Source organism: Mauremys mutica, chromosome 6, assembly GCF_020497125.1.
Source record: "Mauremys mutica isolate MM-2020 ecotype Southern chromosome 6, ASM2049712v1, whole genome shotgun sequence".
NCBI lineage: Eukaryota > Metazoa > Chordata > Testudines > Geoemydidae > Mauremys > Mauremys mutica.
In genome coordinates this window covers 41,674,449-41,689,277 of record NC_059077.1, presented here as the reverse complement: position 1 = coordinate 41,689,277, position 14,829 = coordinate 41,674,449, and positions in this window count along the sequence as shown.

Genomic DNA, 14,829 nt, shown 5'->3' with positions numbered 1-14,829 from the left:
CCTGCCCACTAAGCACAAGCCACTTTATTGCTGATCTGATTTTAGCCCCTTCTTGGTGAGTAGTAAAATAGAATTTTTTCGTTCAGTATTTTTACCGTCTCTGGGCATGTCTACACTACAGAATTAAGTCGACCTATGTTAGGCCAACTTAATTATTGCAGTGGCTGATGTTCACATTACCTCCTTCTGTCATTGGTGCACATCCTCACCAGGAGCACTTCCACTGACTCAAGAGGGGCAGCCTGGGGGGCTGAGAGCCAGGGCTCACAACTGCACACACTCCCCACCAGGAGCCCAGTTGCCTTCCAGGCTCTCGGCTTCCCACTCCCAGACAGGAGCTGGGGGGGAAGCCACCTGGGCTTTTTACTTCCCCACCAAGAACAAGGTGCAGCTGCCTTGGCTTCTCAGCTCCCTGAATGGGGAGCCAGGGGCAGCTGGGCTCTAGCTTTCTTGCCAATTTCAGGGCTCCAACATGAAGTCCTGAAACTGACAAGACAACCAAAAGCCACTGTAAGTAATGCAGTGTCTACACAAACACTGCGGCGTCACCCTAACGACACCGACATAAGCCCAATGCCTCTCGTGGAGGTGGAGTTATTATGTTGGTGTAAAAGGGCTCTTATATCGGCGGGACAAGGCTGTACTGGAGACACTGACATAATTAGGTCAACTTAAGCTGCCTTATGTCAACCTAACTCTGTAGTGTAGACCAGGCCTCTGAGAGTCATTAGTACGGTAAGCCTCCCTCTCCTGCTGCTGTAACTTGCAATCGCCATTCGGTCACTTACTAGGTCATCTACCAAAAGACATAGAAAGATTTCTTTTGTGTAGATGGAGAGCTTTTTCCCTGAGGCCTGGAATAACTGGACCTTCTTCCATTGTGAAGGAGCAGGACATCTTGTAGGGTTGCAGCAGAATGAAAAGGGTTTAATATAATCACTCTTGTGCTATTATGTCTCCCAGGACCTGGACCTCCCCCACGCCCACCCCCACCCTCGTACCCAGCCCTCCTCCAAAAATAGATTTTGTGGAGAGTTGGAAAGTAAAATTAACTCACCATTTATTTTTGGGGGGAAACTTTTCTACCAAGCTTCATAACAGACAGATACTGGCCTAGAGAATCAGGAAGAGAATCTCAACTTTTATCTCAAAATAATGCTACTTTTTCCTGGCCCATGTATTCCCGGAGTATGAAAATACAAGGATTCAAGGGCACTTTTAAAGTTCCACCACTCCTTTCTGTCAGGACCACGTTTGATAGTATCAGACTCATCAAGGGAGGGGAGGGCTCCTAGGAGACCACTGACTGTCAGTGAAAAGTTTCAGATTTGGGGGCCAAGTAACGGATGAGCCAGCGTGAGTTGATCGTGGAGGTGCATGAAGAGTGCTACAGGTGATCGGAAAGCATGTGGAGCGGAAGGACACATGAAGGAAGGAGCAGGAGGACATAGAATTGGAGGAGAAGCAAGAGTGAGAAGTGTGAGGAGAAGCTGTGAGAAGGGTGAGCAAGACATGGCCTTTCAGAGGGACGTGTCTGAGAGACTAGTCATAGCATCAGAGGGCTTTAATTAGAGTCAGGTGCTTAACAGTCTCATCTGACTCTTAACAGGTTAATTGGAGTCAGGTGTTCTCATTAGCCTGGAGCAACCCCTGCTCTGGTCACTCAGGGAACAGAAAACGGTGTATCCAGTGGGCAGTATATCTCCCTTCAACTACTCTGCTGTTCCCAACTGGCCTGGGTCTATCACCGCATATAAACACATTTTATAAATCAAATCAAAATCTGAAGGCTGACCTAGCCCAATGCACAGCCAAGGCGTGATATCTTTGTTCTTTAGTCAATACACACTACACAATGTATTTCTTTCTGTTATACACCACACAGTTTACTCTCGGAGCAGCAGGCATGCAGCACCTCTGAGGACTGGGTCATACTGCTTCAGGTCAGCTTTTAGTTTCTTTCCCTATGTTAATACTTACAAAATACTGATGTGCATTTAGGCTTTCTTTCCCACTTCCACCAACTATATTTAGACTCGGGAGGATTAGATTTTTATCAGTAAATGTTGGCAAGCATCCATTTAATCTCCCCCCGCCCCCCAAAAAAGAAACTGATGAAAAAATATTTCCATAAACAACAAATTACTATGTGACACCTCCACACACATAATTTCCTGCAAAATTTTGAATTCCTGTGGAAATTTAAATTGATAAAAATAGAGAAATTTCTTTAAAATAAATATCGATATTATCTGTCAAAATAATAAAAAGAAATTACATTCTGCCAAGCCTAACTATATTTCCACAGTGGATGGCATGTAGGTGATTTGCATAACATCTCATAGTGTTGATTGCTTTTCACACCCTTCTGAAGAAAATATTGCATGCTTCGTGAAAAGAAAGGCATCCTTTAAACAATCCAAATAAAGAAAATAATAGTTAACACATACATTGAGGTCAGAGAGGGCCAAAGCTCATGCTACTCACATGAGTAGCAATCACATGAGGCTGAAGTCAACTTCTTGTGTGAGGAAGGGTTGATCCTCTGAGCAAGTTTTGCAGTATCAAGCTAGTGTGGGTAATATCTGAGGCAACAGGTTAAAGACCAAAGAGGAAAAGGTACCCAGATAACTGCTCTTGGGGCATAGCCAGGGGTGGCTCTAGGATTTCCGCCGCCCCAAGCAGGGCAGCACGCCGCGGGGGGCGCTCTAGCGGTTGCCGGTCCCACGGCTCCGGTGGACCTCCCGCAGACGTGCCTGTAGAGGGGCCGCTGGCCCCGCGGCTCCGGTGAACCTCCCGCAGGCATGCCTGCGGATGCTCCACCGAAGCCACGGGACCAGCGGACCTTCCACAGGCATGCCTGCGGGAGGTCCGCCGGAGCCGCCTGCCGCCCTCCCGCTGCGACACCGCCCCAAGCGTGCGCTTGGCGCGCTGGGGTCTGGAGCCGGCCCTGGGCATAGCCAGGGAGTCATTGAACAGCAAGCTAAGGGGTAGCTGAAAGCACTTTGAACTCAGGTGAGCTTTTCAGAAAGCTTGCCTGATGACAATGCCTGCCTGGAGCAGGGAAGAGACATCACTGATAGATACTTTTATTAGTCTCTAGTGGTGGTTTCTAAGACCTGGCTTCCATAGTTTTTGTACCAATTCGTTTTGGCTGGGGGTGCACTTACATTAGTCAATTTTCGGGAGCAATCTATACTAATCTGAGGCTTATACCCCTTACCTAAATAGTTAAATTCATACAAAAACTGTGCAGAAACCACCCTGAAAGTTACAACGGATTCTCTAATATGCTTACACTGCATGTCAGTCAATCCTTCACAGCTATTATCCTTCATGAGGGGTAAAAATGGAAGGTCACAAGGCTACTTGCTTTTGCGTGTTATGCATCATATTAGTTCCTCTTTTAAAAATAAGCTAACTTTTGTTACGTTAGCAAGGGAACAGGGACAAGTCACCACTGGTGAGTCAAAGCTGTTTCATTCAGCATGGAACTCTCACAAGTTCTCTCATCCAGGGCTTCCCTTGTTTACGTTCAGTTTGTTCCTTCATCTGTTTCTTCTCCCCTTTCCCAGTTCAGCTGTAGTTTTCCCTCCCTTGCTGCAGAGATTGCTAAGATCCATGGGATGGGGAAGCCATCGTTCTTTCCCATTCTGCCCTCCCCCAGGCCCTTCCCTCCTCAGGAGACAATTACAAGAAAACTCAGTGAGGTGGTTTGCCCTGTGCCCACCTTCCATGGGAGAAGAGGATCTAACTTAGCTGATTGTATTTTATGTTCAGCTATGACCATAAGAGATTCACTCTGCCTTACTCATAATTCCTAAACTCCCAGTAGAATCAATTTAGAATCATGTTCTCAATGTTTTATGGTGTAATGATGTTTCAGTAACCAGGGGAGGGTTTGGACAAACTGACTGTCATACTATCTGGAATGGCTCATGAGCGAGAATACCAACCTCAGGCAGACCATCAGGAGCTCGTTCACCTGCACAGCTACCAATGTGATATATGCCATCATGTGCCAGCAATGCCGCTCTGCCATGTACATTGACCAAACCGGACAGTCTCTACGAAAAGGAATAAATGGTCACAAATCTGATATCAGGAATCATAACAACCAGTAGGAGAACACTTCAATCTCTCTGGTCACTCAATAACAGACCTCAAAGTGGCAATTCTTCAACGAAAAAATTTCAAAAACACACTCCAGCGTGAAACTGCAGAACTGGAATTAATTTGCAAACTGGACACCATCAGATTAGGCTTGAATAAAGAGTGGGAGTGATTGGGTCATTACAAAACCTAAACCTAATTTCCCCAATACTAATTTCCCCCTACTGTTACTCACACCTTCTTGTCAACTGTTTAAAATGGGCCAGTCTCATTACCACTACAAAAGTTATTTTTCTTCTCTTGGTATCCTGCCGTTAATTGAATTGTCTTGTTAGACTGACCTCACACATAAGGCAACTCTCATCCTTTCATGTATTTATACCTGCTCCTGTATTTTCCACTCCATGCATCTGATGAAGAGGGTTCTAGCCCACAAAAGTTTATGCCCAAATAAATTTGTTAGTCTCTAAGGGCTTGGCTACACTTACAAATTTGCAGCGCTGCAGCAGGGTGTGAAAAAACACCCTCTGCAGCGCTGCAAATTGCGGCGCTACAAAGCGCCAGTGTAGTCAAAGCCCCAGCGCTGGGAGCGCGGCTCCCAGCGCTGTCCGTTATTCCCCACAGGGAGCTGGAGTACGGCCAGCGCTGGGAGAGCTTTCTCCCAGCGCTGGGGCTTTGACTACACTTAGCGCTTCAAAGTGCTGCCGCGGGAGCGCTGCCGCGGCAGCGCTTTGAAGCGCTAATGTAGCCATAGCCTCTAAGGGCTTGGCTACACTTACAAATTTGCAGCGCTGCAGCAGGGTGTGAAAACACACCCTCTCCAGCGCTGCAAATTGCGGCGCTGCAAAGTGCCAGTGTGGTCAAAGCCCCAGCGCTGGGAGCGCGGCTCCCAGCGCTGTCCGTTATTCCCCACAGGGAGGTGGAGTACGGACAGCGCTGGGAGAGAGCTGGCGCTTTGACTACACTTAGCGCTACCGCGGCAGCGCTTTGAAGTGTAAGTGTAGCCAAAGCATAAGGTGCCACTAGGACTCCTCATTGTTTTTGCTGATACAGACCAACACAGCTACCACTCTGAAACCTCAGGGCAGACTTAAGAACCAGGGCACAAACCCCCAACTGGTTGTGAATTCTATACTTAGATTTCACCAAGCAAGTCACAAGTGTAAACTCCTCAGGCATTATACAGCCTTATCATGGAGTCTCAGACAGTCCCCTTGGGCACATTGGTCTATCTTGTCACCCAGGTTTGCCTGATTCTGTGATAGATGGTCACTTTACACCAAAGACCACTAAATACTGAAGACCAGTCACTTACCCCAAGTCACCTTAGATCTCATACCAAAGATAACACTGGTAGCCAATCCTGTAACAAACTAACTAAAGGTTTATTAACTAGGAAAAATAAATGAGTGTTATTTACAAGATTAAAACAGATAAATATACACACAAATGAGTTGCCGTCTTAGGTTTCAGATGGGGATAGAGCTGTTGAAATATGCTACTCCGTATTTCCATTAGGGCTAACCCAGGGGATCTCTTGCTTATGTTAGCAAAAAGAACAGGAGTACTTGTGGCACCTTAGAGACTAACACGAAAGCTTATGCTCAAATACATTTGTTAGTCTCTAAGGTGCCACAAGTACTCCTGTTCCTTTTGCTGATACAGACTAACAGGGCTGCTACTCTGAAACCTTGCTTATGTTAGGAATCTGTGTCCATTAGAGTCCAAATAACATAAAAAGACCCCAAATTCCTTCTGGTCAGGGTTTTTTTTTTTTTAAATCACCATCATTCAAGAGTGCAAGATGATGGGAGGTGGGGTTCTGCATGTAACCTCATCATGAGTGGGTGAGGGGAGCAATCGACAAAGTCTTTGATTTACAATGGCCCATTTGGATTCAACCATCCTTCCTGCTAGGCAGGAGATAACATTTTTTGTAGGAATCCAGCATTTTGTATTAGGTGAAGGGTTGTTCTCCCCCCCCTCACTGCCCTTTGGTGAGTTATGGAGTTTCAGGATAAACATTTTACAGTTATAGAGCAAATACCTTATAGCATGGGACACTGATATTATAAGTAGGATTAATACATGCAGCATCCTACAAGCATTCCATGAAGTCTAAACACATTCTTATAACACTAATATCTGTTTTAACTATAGTAACACACAGGTAAGCCACGCTGGTTTCCAGCTATTCTTTTGTCAGTGTTCAGCGAGGCCCAGGGCCTTGGCATGAGCTGGCACCTGGTCTGCCAGTGTCACATTGACAAGAGAAGAAAATGAAATCTGCAGAAGCAGAGAGGAAACATCTGCAGTTTTGATATTTGTCAGAGGGGAATAGAAAGGGAAAATTCTTCTAGTGTAGTTCGTATTTTGAAGAAAAAAACAACACAGATTACACTGCTTCTGCAGGTTAGCCAGTTTCATCTCAACAACTCACTTTTATGGTGTATTTTACAATTTACGTGCTCATTAAATTCAATATAAAAAGGTTGGAAATGGTTTTAAAAATAACTATATATTTTACCTGAGTAATGACCTGACACCAGTCAAACGATGTGTGTGTATGGTGGGGGGTTGAGGGGGTGTTAATCCAACAACTCATGCCCAAATTGGACCCATCTGTCACAGCCTGTTATTTAACTGCCTGGACTGTTGCTAGAACTGAAAGTTTCCTCTGGAAGAGACATTCCAGTAATGGGGAACATCAGGGTATGCAAGGCTATGAAAAACATGGTCAAACACTCTCGCTGAATGTGTCTAATGTGGGGGTTTTATCTGTGCAAGAACTGCAGGACAATGGTGGTCTTACACATAGGTGGTCACCACGGGCAGCCAGTGGAGCCCCTTCTGCCCCTCACCCCCGCAGCCAGAGTCCAGGGAGATTACTGATGAACCTGGGAAGCTGAATAGCACATACCGCCTCCTCAGCTGCCCCAGAACCTGCATGGGACATAAAGGAGAAACTTCCCCTGCCAAACCCCACAACCGGGTGTCTGGTGCAGCCTCCCCTGGGGGGTCACATAGGCCTCGTCTACTCTAGAGAAAGTTGGTGTAACCAACTGGATATGCATCAGCAAGGTGTGACTCAGGGAATTTCCCTGGGAATTATGGACTACATCTTCCACCAACCTCTGATGCTATTAGTAGTTTCCAGAAAGCCTCTAGAAATCAAGAGCCACTGATTCAAGGAATCACACCAGGAATGGTGGAAAAGTAACAGCATGGTTCAGCACAGCTGTGGACATGGGAAAAAAATATTAACGGAACCAGCACATTTTGAGCAGGCCCTGCCTTGTTGATAGTTACATAGCAGGTTGGTGCTGTCCTAAAGATTTGGTTCCCTAGTGGAGTCCTATAGCTGGGGCCTGGGCCTGGCTCATTCAGAGGACAACCAAACCATCAGCTCCAATGCCACTCCAGTACTCACCAACAGCACAAACAGTTTCAGGCTGTTCTCTTATCCAGGGCGTGTCAAGTTCTGTTTGTTCTCATCTGATTCTCCTCTCCCAGTTCAATGCTACTGGCAGGCCTAGGGGTTAAAATCATGAGTCAGGCTCCAAGAATTATGAGATTTAAAAAGAAGGTTGGGTTCTTTTTTATTTGCCTTCTACGTTTTAAGCCTTTAGGAGTCACATTTTCAAACTTTTAGCGCAACCAGGGATGGAGGTTGGTAGTAGTGTTGCCAAGAACTTTCTAATCGCATAAAACCTAACACTGTGGCCTCGCCCTAAGGCCACACCCCTTCTCTAAGGACCCGCATCCAACTCACTCCACACACACCCCTCGCTCTCACTCACTTTCACTGGGCTGGGGCAGAGAGTTGGGGTGCAGAAGGGGTGAGAGCTCCAGCTGGGGGTGTGGGTTCTGGGGAGGGGTCAGAAATGAGGGGCTCAGGATGCAAAAGGGGGCTCTGGGCTGGGGGTGAGGGCTCTGGGATGGGGCCAGGATGAAGGATTTGGGGTGCAGGAGGGGGTTCCAGGCTTGAGCCGAGGGGTTCAGAGTGCGGGAGCAGGCTCAGAGCTGGTGCAGGGGTGTGGGCTTTGGGGTGTGGCCGGGGATGCGGGTTCCAGGAAGGGGTTCTGACCTGGGGCAGGGGGTTGGGTTGCAGGTGGGGATTCGAGGTGCAGGCTCCAGCCGGGCAGCGCTTACCTTAGGAAGCTCCCGGTCTGTGGTGCAGAGAGGCTAAGGCAGGCTTCCTGCCTGCCCAGGCTCAGCACAGCTCCCAGAAGCAGCCAGCATGTCCGGCTCCTAGATGGAGGGGCAGCCAGGCGGCTGTGCACGGTGTGTGCTGCCTGTGCCCACAGATGCCACCCACGTGGCTCCCATTGGCCGTGGTTCCCAGCCAATGGGAACTGTGGAACCAGCGCTCGGAGTGGAGGCAGTGTGCGGATCTTTCCTGATTGCCCCTGCGCCTAGGGCAGGGTTTCTCAAACTTCATTGCACCGCCACCCCCTTCTGACAACAAAAATGACTACATGACCCCAGGAAGAGGGACAGAAGCCTGAGTCCCACTGCCCCATGCAGCGGGGTCAGAGCTGAAGCCTGAGCCCCGCCACCCTGGAGGGGCAGGGCAAAGCCAAAGCTTGAGGGCTTCAGCCCTGGGCAGGGGAGTTGTAGCTTGAGCTGAATCCTGACCCCTGCCACCCAAGGATGAAGCCCATAGGCTTCGGCTTCAGCCCTCTGTGGTGGGGCTCGGACTTTGGCTTCAGCCCTGAGCCCCAGCAAGTCTAACACCAGCCGTGGGGACCCCATTCACAGGGTTGCATCTCACTTTGGGGTCCCAACCCACAGTTTCAGAACCGCTGGCCTAGGGGCCGCAGGGACATGCCGGCTGCTTCCCGGAGCCACGCAGAGCCTGCCTTAGCCCCACTGCACCGCCAACTGGACTTTTAAAGGCCCAGTCAGCAGTGCTGACTGGCAGCACCAGGGACCCTTTTTGACCGGAAAACCAGATACCTGGCAACCCTCGTTCATAGGATTGGGGACTTACTTTTTAAAAAAATGAAAGCTAACATTCTTGCCAAATATCCTTCACAGATTCTTGAATGTATTTATCACCTTCTAGCCTATCTGAAGGGTGGAGCAGCTATCACAGACCAGAGAGCAAACAAACAGACAAAGTGGGCATCCCAAGCAAAACAAAGGCTCCCCCCGCAATGGCCGCCAGTGATTATTTTATGTGACCTGCTCATATTGACTAGCAGAAACTGCTGCACAACCCAGAGTGGGCGGTTATTGACTCTGCCTACGGCTGGTTTACATTGGATCTTTTCCAGCCAGGAAAAGCAGAAATGTAACATTTGAAAAATAAAAGCTTAGCACCTGAAGAATTGAGGGCACACACTTGTGGGGTCCCTTTTTGGCCTAATCTACCTTAGTAGAGATCAAATCTGTTAAGAGCAGGATTACAAGACACTGTTAATGCTGATAGCCCATCTAACGTAGGGTTCCCTGGGTTGCCAATAACAGGTTGAAAACCAATGTGAGGAACAGTGAACGTTTTTAGAAAGTGCCCCTGTTGTAGCTAGAGCCTACATGACTACTGGGCTGAGTGTACTGAGGTTTTGCTACATTTATAGGTGAAATTAAGATATCAAGCCATTTGCTAGAGAAAAAAATATAGAAGGTCTTAATCAAGCAGAGAGGAAACAAGATACAGTTGAAAGCAAACCTAATTACAACATCTGAACTAGAACATTCAGGTGGTTTAGGAAGATTTCGTATAATCCAAACTGGTAACTTTGTAATCTGACTCTTTTCAGACTATGGAACAAATGGAGGATAGTAGGCAAAAATATTAGCCAGTGTGTTCTCATGCCATCTAGCTGGGTGCCAGAAATGATCCATTATGGTTAGGGAACAATGAAAGTTGCAACTCTCCACACCAGCAATGTGCCTTCCTACCCAGCATGGACTGACTCGCTTTTGAGGCAAGACAGATAGCATTTCTGCCATCACACTGCCTCAGTGCCTTGGGGTTTCTGCCAGTGAGGGGAGGATTTAATTCCCAGGAGCTCTACTGGGGGAGGCAGTGAATCAGGGAACTCCCTGGTTGCCCTGCGCAGTGCCTAGTGCTCCATTTGTACCAAAGCAGCCTGCAGCCCTTATAGACTTTCTACTGACAGTTAAACCCTGGAGTAAATCCATCATTTTAACCTCCAAAAGCTAGCTCTTCAGACCATTCCTTGTGCCTTTTTATCAGTTAATTCAGGAATAACAAGCTACTTCAGTTAGGAGGATGATAAACAGTCAGAAATGAAATACAAAGGTGAAGCAAGAGGATTCAAATAAATCACATTCATCACTTTTCTCTTTTGTGCCCAAAAGGTTTGTGGGTGTGGTGTTTTTGTTCTTGAGTTTTTCCCATTTCATTCTCTGCAATGGAAACCTGCAATTGACTAGGAGGGAAAAGGCTCATTATACAGTGCATGTAAACTACTCAAATTCAAGTGGTGATAAGAGTCAGTTATCTCAGGACTGGAGCCATTAAGTTTGCAAAGAAAAGGGTGTTGGCCTCCCAGCAGGGAGGAGAAATTTCTTTCAAATGCAATTTTTCTACACAAGATGCACAAAACAAAGGGAGGAATCCATTCTGCTAATCTCATGTTGGATCTCACATAAGAGGGATGAATTAACCCCTTCTACATGATAATCGTTGTCCACCAAAATCTTGGTTTATGATAAATTCTCCACAGAGCCCCACTACAATTAATGTGGAACAAAGCTAACAAAATAACCTGGTCATAGATTCTAAGGCCAGGAAGGACCATTGTGATCACCTAGTCTGACCCCTTGTATGGCACAGGCCTTAGAACGTCCCCAAAATCATTCCTAGAGCAGATCTGACATCTGGCATTTTATAGGTTTTAGATGGATGGCCACATTAAATGATCCCTTAAACTATAGGCCCTCAAAGGCATGGCTATTCTTTTCACAGTATAAAAAAAGGCAGTCATGAGTCAGACACCCAACCACTCCCAAGATCATGAGATTTCCCGCACCCAAGATTCAGTTGTGCTTTTTGGTCTGTCTTTTGATTTAACTTCCTCTGCCCTCCCCCGGTGCCTGGGTGAGAGACAATGTGGGAGCTGGATAGACTCAAACTCATCTCCTAGGAGGTTTACCAATTTTCCATTAGATAAGGACAACTTTGAATCCCTGCTGAGATGGGCAACAGTTGAAGTAGTGAGCTACAAGTGAAAGGCTGAGTGGCTCATTAGCAGCAATGAGAACCATTCCCCCATAAGTGCTAACTTACACTGAGAAAGAGGCTTGCTTTCTAGAAAGGTAAATTTATTAACTCACTTTTTGACCTTTAGGAATTTATGCCAGAAGGTCTCCTACTCTCTGGACAGCCAACACAGACAAGAGCAGCGTGGGAGATTTTGTCTCAGACACTAATTCTGCCACACCTAGTTTTTAAAAGGACAACTCCCATCAGCCTACTAAAAGCAACAATGCAACAGTAAAACAAATTAGCACATCATCCAAATACCATGCTGTGCAATACAAAATCAATCCAACAATTACTTCAAGATCCTTGCATTAACTTTTATGCACAGCTGTATATTCTTCAGTGTTGCCAACTCATGATTTTGTCAAGTCTCATGGTAATTATTGTTTTCCTTAAAGCCCCAACTCCTGGAGTCAAGTGGATAGGTGATGGTTTCAGCCTTCATGCTTAAAAAAAAAAACATTTCTAGCTCTTGTGGCTATGCAGAAAACTTCAAAATGTGACCCCAGTGCACCCTAAAGGCTCCAAAAGCAGAAGGCAAATAAAAAGAACTCCAAATCTATTACTGTTACACAATCTCATGCTTTCAAAGGCTCTCTCATGATTTTTGGTGAGCCTGACTCATGATTTTTGAACATTTGGGATTGGCAAAACTAATTCTTGCACCTCATATGAAGCAGAAACAGGGTTTGAACCTATAGCACAGATAACTTCCACACTAGATACTGGAGTAACTGGTAGTGGGAAAAGCATATTATGTGGACAAGGCCACATAGAGAAACACTGCACATGTCAGTGGATTAGACAAGTATCTGCTTGTGCCTTTTGCAGAATAGCTGTTGAGGCTGTTTTTCATAATTTCACACCAGTTTTCATTACACAATATAATTAGGGACTTTGTTCAGCCACAACAAGAAATTGAGACAAGTCACATACTAGTCTCCAAAATTGACTGTCTGAAAAGGCACTGGGAGTGCAGCAACACCACACACAAACTTTGGCACCTAAAAAAGTGTCCTGATTTGCGGAGCTGCTCCTATTAACTGAATTTTATGGGATCTACAGTTACTCAACTTAAAATATCATGCTCTGTGTGGGGAGAAATACAGAAAGGAAGAAAATGGAGTAACTATGTTAATTATGAAAATCTGATGCCTAGCACTACAACAGGGAAATCAGTTTATTCATCAATTATTTACTGAGCAGTGCAAGAGCTTCTGCCAGGAAGCTATTTTGTATTGCAGTACAGGTTTGAATAGTCGTGCTCTCATTCATTCAAACCTTCCATTTCAATTATCTTATTTCGAAACACTATTTTATTGCCATGCATTTAACCCTTACCTCTACATCTTTGTCTTCCCATTTCCATCAAACTGGCCCAAGCTGACCCTGCCAGTGGTGAGGGCAAACTTCCACAGGGGGAATTGAACCTGCCTTCAAGAGTTCTGATGAGGAGTATATACTCAAGGGACTCTTTCACAATGTGAGAGATCAGCCTGCTTCTCTGGAGTCCTCAACAGGATCACTGGTGGTATTGCTGTGATGGGTTCCTCCTGGGTGGCACCTGGAACTGGGGTGCCACTGAGCCCTCTGACCCACCAGCCTGGTCTCCCTCTCACACTGTGTTGCTGTGAAAAGTTGCAAAGCCCTCCAAGCTTGCACTTTCACCAGCAGTCCTACATCCAGCTTCCCAGCCTAGGACCCCAGAGCAGCACTGTCCTGTGCTGGTTAAATTTGGGCAGTATATGGGTATGACACCCAGTCCACCTCTCCCTCAATGTGAAGAGGACCATTCACACTTGTGGTAACCAAGCTGAGATTTTCCCTAGACACTTCAGTCAAAATGCACACGGATTTGGATTAAAACATAAAATAAGTTTATTAACTACAAAAGGATGGATTTTAAGTGATAGCAAACAGATCAAAGCAGATTACCACTAAATAGCAAATAAACTGCATACTGAGGTTAACATACTAGATAGGTAGGATATCAATTAGCAAATTCTCACCCCAAGTGATAAACAGGCTGGCAGATTCTTAAGGCACAAGCTGCCCTGGCTTTTCAGCTTGGGTTTTCCAGGTTTTCATACACAGGCTAGAAATCCCTCAGCCTGGGACCATCACTTCCCACAGTTCAATCCTACTTCCTCAGGTGTTTCCAGGTGTGTCGTAGGGAGAGTGAGGTACCATCATGATGTCATTGTCTCCCTTTTATATCTTCTTCCCACTTGCTGAAAAGCTCTTTTCCTGTGACCTGGGTCAAACAGTCCCCATTGTGTAGTGCTACCTCTGAGAGGGTTCTATTGTACACAGCTCCTGGGGTAATCCTTGTGTGCATTTCCTCAATAAGCCATTAACAATAAGCCCCCTCCCCCTGCCTTATTCCACCCTCCTTCCTTCCCCACTGCCTCTTCACCCCAGCCCCACATCTCCCCCCACCACCTTATTCCACCCTCCTTCCTTCCCCACTGCCTCTTCCCTGATCCCCACCTTAACCCAGCCCCACCATGGACACTCACTGTTGCACAGAAAACAGGAAGGCTCCCAGCACACAGAAGGGGTGCACAACTGGCACTAGGATCCAGGAGGCAGCGTTCAGCTGCAGAGTCAGCAGAGACACAGCCTCCTTCAGCTGGGCAGCTCTGTGCTTGCAGAAATGAAGGGGGGCAGTGGCATGTAACCCTGTGGGGCCCCCATGCCTCACCTCTGTTTGGGGGTGCAATCCCCCCAAAACTGCATCCACAGTTGTTCCTCCCCCTCCCCACATGGCTTCCCTTTGCTTTTCTGCAGGGAAGCATAGGACTTCTGGGGGTGTAGGGGTGTTTTCTGCAGGTGTGCTCATGCAGAATCCCCCCAGAAGTAGCAGATGTAGCTATTCAACACCCAGGTTCTCTCCCTACCTTGTCTGCTGCTCAAAAGCAGCAGCCCTTTTCAGCTATCTTCACACCATCTACAAGGCCCAGCCCACAGCTATTAAACACCCCCAAACAGGGCAGGGACTCATTCTTACCCTGTCCTTCTCACCATGAAAGACTGGGTTGCTCAAGGGCTTTGTCCACACTAGAAAAAAAGCTTTTTAAATAAAAGCAAATGAGTTTTAAAATCTTATAGAAGACTATGCTGCTGGTCAGGTGAAACTCAGCAGGGAACCTAGTATTCACCTGGACTAGCTATAATGTTAAAATTACAAAAGGCCCCATCAGCGCTAGGGTTAAACATGGCAGCCAAGGCACCTTCTACCCTATACATAGATATACCCAAAGGAGGAAGAGAAATGATGGAGATCCTATTCCACTGACCTACAAGCTGGGGGGAACCCTCCCATGGAGGAACAGCAACTAGGCCCCTCCTTGAGAAGGATTCCTGCCAAAAGCAGGCATCCCCTACCCCAGCTGACCTAGCAGTGGGGATAGAATAATTCTCCAAGTGCCTTTACCCCATGAATCCCACTCCTCTGATTTATACACATCAAAGATTCC